The sequence below is a fragment of the Caretta caretta genome, chromosome 2, assembly GCF_965140235.1.
Source record: "Caretta caretta isolate rCarCar2 chromosome 2, rCarCar1.hap1, whole genome shotgun sequence".
In the NCBI taxonomy this organism is placed as follows: Eukaryota; Metazoa; Chordata; order Testudines; family Cheloniidae; genus Caretta; species Caretta caretta.
In genome coordinates, this window is record NC_134207.1 from 123,616,583 (window position 1) to 123,622,582 (window position 6,000).

Below are 6,000 nucleotides of genomic sequence, written 5' to 3' on the forward strand. Positions count from 1 at the left end.
AGTAGAATTGTCTGTTTTGTTTTAATAATTTTGAAATGAAAAACCCTAGAGCAGCTTAGAATACTGGGGAACTCTGAAGGTCTTTAGCTATGATTGATCTAAACTCTCTGCTGACCTAAACGTGGATATGTCGGGGAAGGCCTTTGTTAAGAATGATCCTGGTTGAAAGTCGTCATACTAAATAGATTGAGATTAATGAATTTGCACATTCTACTTTTTATTCTTTTCATTAAACAAGCAAGGCTTTAAAGAAAGTAATTAATGGCAACATTAAGGTTGGGTAAAAAAGCATTTAAAAGTCAAAATTAAATATGAAGGCTGTGGAATCAAAAATTCAAGTCAGGAAGTGCAGAATTGAGGCTGAAAGTTAAGCCTTATATCTGTATATGACTTAAAATATCTCAGTGAGATCAACCAAGCAAGCCAAGTTTGAAGAAAATAAGAAGAGTTCACTGGCTTGGTTAGTTTTCAAATGACTCCTTTATTTCCTTTTTTTTTCAACACCAACCATAGAAGTAAAACCATCTTATTATAAGCTTGGAAATGCGGTTGCTGAAATGGGTAATAGAATTATTTTGGGGCAGCTTCTGTACATGATAAGGAAATTGAACCACACAGTAGAGAGAATAAATGAACTTACTAAACACATGCTGTACATTAATGGTAAGAGACCGTAAAGATCATGTTATTGTTTGAAACCTTGTGGAAAACATAACCAAACTGAAAGGCAAGGAGCAGCAGCAAAAAGAGCAGAAGGTGCCAGACTCCAACACAAATTATTTGAATTCCACAAATGCCATGAAATTGCCTTAGATGCATATCTTATTCCATATATAGAGTGGCATAGTACATACACCCTACATGGAACCTACATGGAACATGTTCAAGTACAATGTGAACTTGAAGAATATTGTAAATTGCTAGATGATATTATGTGACTTATAAGTATTTTTAGTTTTATAATGCACAAAATATCAGGTTAGTCAAATCAATGGGAATACATCAGCCCCATGGCTTTTAATGAGCAGCTAATTGCATCAATCCAGCAGTCCAACTTTGATCACTGTGTGCATAAAAATTGCTTCAGAATTTTCACAAAGTTATGGAAAATTTTTCATCTGGCAGAAACCAAGACAAGACAAAACAAAACATAAATTATTAAAGTGGAGGGAAGCATCTTGTAGAAAAATACCTCTCTATAAATTCTGGGCTATAATATCAAAAGCATTTTAAAAGCAAATAAAAAAATGTTGCTTCTGCAAATGTGGATGCCTAAATATTAATCAAAGCTTAGCTGCAATCTTGCAGAAATACATAACAAGGTTTTCTAGTTGTCACTCACTATAATTCTGACACTAGTAATGAAATGCTGGTCTCAACTGTGCTTGTGAATGACTTGGGAGACTGGATCAGGTGTTGCGTTCCTTAAAAGTCAATATGCAGACTGTCAACCAATTTCTTTCCATTTGGCAGTGCAAATTGTCTATAAATTGTGCCAGGCTGAAAATATCAGAGCCAATGTGCATTTAAGACAATATATGTGCTTCCCGCTTTCCCACTCTGGCACCCCTGAAGAAGAGAAGCTGCCATGGGGTCTAGCTTATGCTGCCTTCCTTGGCCCCAGCAATGCGGGTGAAAATCTAATTTAGAAAGACAAAGAACTTTGGAATTTTCACCGTAAAGTAAATGGAAAGGTTATAGATAATGGCCATTAACTAACTATGGGCTCCAGGTAGTAATAGCATATTTGCTGTGATGAAATGCCATTTAAATTAAATTCTTTCCACAGCAGAACTAAAATCAGAGCAAAGTATATAAAAATTATGTAGAAGTGTATAGAAATGTATAAAAAGTATATAAAAATGTATTTAAGCCCTGAGGCCCTATCTGGTGATTATGTAAAGACACTTCAGATCCCTTCCTGATTCACCAAGTGTGCTGTCCATCCCTGGAGTGATATTTATCTCTATTTATTCTATAGGTCTTGCCAGGCCCCTAGAGCATAAGGAAGGGAAGGAAACCCTCCATCACCACAAAGGTGAGCACCATTCATTTTTATTGCTATAGTCAAAGGAGCATATAGGCATGACAGCAATTAGAAATGTGTTGAATGGCAAATCTTTAGATTTTCAGTGGTTGGGTGACACCCTCTGCTTTTCCTTCTGATTTGAAAAAACTGCCCGTTGCAATCTCTTTTTTCTAAATCTTATTCCATTTTAAAGTGTGCTCACATATAATGAAATACATGTATAATTCAGTTATGGAAGCTCTGCTGCTCAGGCATTTCAGAAGTTGAGAAGCACCTATTTAAGTATTCTGCAATCTCTCATATCTTCCAGTTGCACATATTCTGCAGGCACTGCAGTATGTCTGCTTTTTTCAGGGCTTATGTTGGATTCTTTAGTAAACATATCGGGTTCTCAATGCTCTGTATAAGACACTGAATCCCCTACACAGGCTCAAACACACATGCAAATGTTGGATTTATTTGCATATCCCCGTGTTTAAAATGTGCTGCTTAGGTTGTATGACATTGCATATTTTGAAACTAATGATTAAATATTTTCTTGACCTGAAAATGCCTTTTGAAGAGGTTTGCTCACTTAGCACAGACCCCACCCAAGAGGTGCTAACTTATTATTACGTGTATTATCATAGTGCATAGGGGCCCTAGTCATAGTCAGTGCTAGATGCTGGGCACATATTAACAGACTTAAGCTACATGTTTGACAGCTTACTTTTATACCCATTGTGCTATGTACTGTTCAAAGATAGAGAAAAGGAAATATAATTGTCCCCATTTTACAGATGGGAGGGGCAGCGGGGAAAGCTGTAGTGTGATGCCCAAGATCAGGCATAAAATTTGGGATAGGACTGGAAACTGAACCCACATTTCCAAAGTTCAAGTCTATGACTTTAGCCATGTGGCTATCCTTCCAGTCTCAGAATGATTGAGATAGAAACAATCTATTAGATTACCTAGTCCACTGTCCTGGCAGTGCAGGTCACTGTCACATGCACATGAAATGTTAGCCCCCTCCAAGGAGCAAAATGTGTGCTATGTATGTGGGGCTTCTATTTCAGATTAAGAAAGAAAAACAACAAAGAAAGAAAGAATGTTTATAAAATCCTGAGGGGAGAGAGCAAACTGTCTTCCATTCTGTAAGCTGCTCCATCATCCATCATTTCTTCACAGTTCTGCCACTAGCAGACAAGCAGGCAGACATCTTACAGTTAAAGACAAAAATATATACCACCGAGGGCATATGTTTATGGATACTGATTAGCTTCAACATATGACTATCATCATCCAATTTCACTGGTAACTTAGATCATTTTTCCTGTACAAAGTACCCCTCAGATACACTTGTTTCATGAGATTTACAATTTATCAGTATTGCAGCCAAGATTTTAGTCATGTACTCTTCATGTATCATCAATATCAGGACACAGCTGTTATTCAGGAATTGGGTGGCTCTGGCATGGCTGCTAGATTAATAGACTCTTAGAAATGTAGGTGTGACATGCCCCTCTGGTGTTATCTGGAGCGGTGATCTGCTAGGTCCCTCTAATCCTCGACTCTGGGAGCCAGCCTTACCCTGTTCTGCTGTGAGAACCCCTACTCCTGGGCTGTTCATGCACAGCCTCTGGCATGTAAGCTGCTCCTTGGATTGCGCAACCGAGTGACACTAGCCAATATCTCTGGGCCCAGACACAACCCTAGGAACCTCCATCTTGCAATGTCCAGTTATGCCCACTGGATGCTGCAAGCCTATATGAATTCGTCAATTTAACAAATAAATTGATATGCACCAGGCTTGTTATCCCAAAGGGAGTCTCTGACATGCTTCAAACCAAACACACTGCTTCAGGTAGAATAAACAAACAAATGTATTAACTACAAAGATAGATTTTAAGTGATTATAAGTCAAAGCACAAGAAGTCAGATTTTGTCAAGTAAAATAAAAGCAAAACGTATTCTAAGCTGATCTTAACACTTTCAATGCCCTTACAAACTTAGATGCTTCTCACCACAGGCTGGCTGGTTGCCCTTCACCCAGGCTCTCCCCTTTGATCAGTGCTTCAGTTGCTTGGCGGTGATGTCTGGAGATGGAGATGGAAGAGAGAGAGGGTGCATGGCAAATGTCTCTCCCTTTTATCATATCCTTTTTTCCCTCTTGGCTTTGTCCCCCCTCCCCTTCAGAGTCAGGTGAGCATTACCTCATCGCTGTCCCAAACTGACCAAAGGAAGGGGGGTGACTCACTCAAGAGTCCAACAGATCCTTTGTTATTGCCTAGGCTGGTGTCCTCTATTCCTGTGAGACTGGGCTGGGTTTGTCCCATACATGCCCTGATGAGGTGTGAACTGCCCCTCTGCTCTTGGAGAGTTTTTGCCTGGGCTTGCTTTAAAACATGAGGACACATTGTCAGCCTCATAACTATATACTTGAAATCACAACCTATAACAATACTATAACAACAATTAATATAACATTCCTATAACAACAATGCTCAGTGCATCATGAGCCTTCTGAAGACACCTGACATGACAAACTTTGCATTGGCTACCACACAATCATAAGGATGAACATGGGGGTGTAAGGTGTTCCCCTGAGGTACAGAACATCACAGTAGGGCTGGAAGGGACCTCGAGAGGTCATCTAATCAAGCTCCCTGCACTGAGGCAAGACTATGTATATCTAGCTCGTCCTTGACAGATATTTGTCTAACCTGTTCTTAAAAACCTCCAGTGATGGGGATTCCACAACCTCCCTTGGAAGCTATCCTTATAGTTAGAATGGTTTTTCTAATATCTAACCTAAATCTCCTTTTCTGCAGATTAAGCCCATTACTTCATATCCACCGAAGGTAAAGCATAATTGATCACCATCCTCTTTATAACAACTCCTAGCACCAACTCAGAGCAGCACCAGACCCTACCAGAACAACAGGTGCAAAACCTACAGAAATATCTCCACAGCTACTCCTCATAACACACATGCCTATTACAGCATGTGCTCTGGATGAGGTACACCACTAAATGCCCCCAATAAATACTATGTGGGTGAAACTAGACAATTACTCTGCTCTCGAATGAATTCACACGGGAATGATAAGACAAAAACACCCTATCACCTGTGGGTGAACACTTTTGACAAAGTGATCACTTTATATCTGGCCTATCAGTCCTCATCCTCACAACACTTTCAAAAGATGAGCCTGGGAGCTTAAATTCGTAACTTTTCCAGAAACTAAAAATTATGATCCCAGTAAAGAAGAAGAATAGTTGTATGCAGTGTTGTTGTAGCCATGTTCATCCCAGAATATTAGAGAGACAAGGTGGCTTATTACAACAACCTAAAGCTGATCCCCCTTTTTGTCCTACGACAACAGGGATGTTAACGAGCCACTTCACCTTGAATGGGGCCTTGAAATATGTGCTCAACTACCTGTTCCACTTTGTATTTAGCTGTGACACTCTGGGTACATTTTCCAGACCTGAAGAAGAGCTCTGTGTAAACTCAAAAGTTTCTCTCTCTCACCAAGAAAAGTTGGTCCACCTTGTCTCTTTAATATCCTGCGACCAACATGGCTACAACAACACTGCATACAACTATTCTTTTGTACTCCTCCTGAGCAATTCATCCATGTTTCCACTTTTTGTAGGATACCTTTCTGATTTTCGAGGTCATTAAAGAGTTCCTGATGGAGCCATATTGGCTTCTTACTATTCTACCTATCTTACCTTCACACTGGAATAGTTTGCAGTTGTGCCTTTAATAGTGTCTTGAGAAGCTGCCAGCTCTCCTGCAAGTCTCTTGGATTTCCTTCCCCTAGGACCTTACCTACCAGTTCTCTGCGTTCGTTAAACTCTGCCTTTTAAGTCCATTGTCTATATTATGCTGCTCTCACTCCTTCCTTTCCTTAGAATCATGAACTCTATAATTTCATGATGACTTTAACCTAAACTGCCTTTCACCTTCACCTTTGTAACCCGTT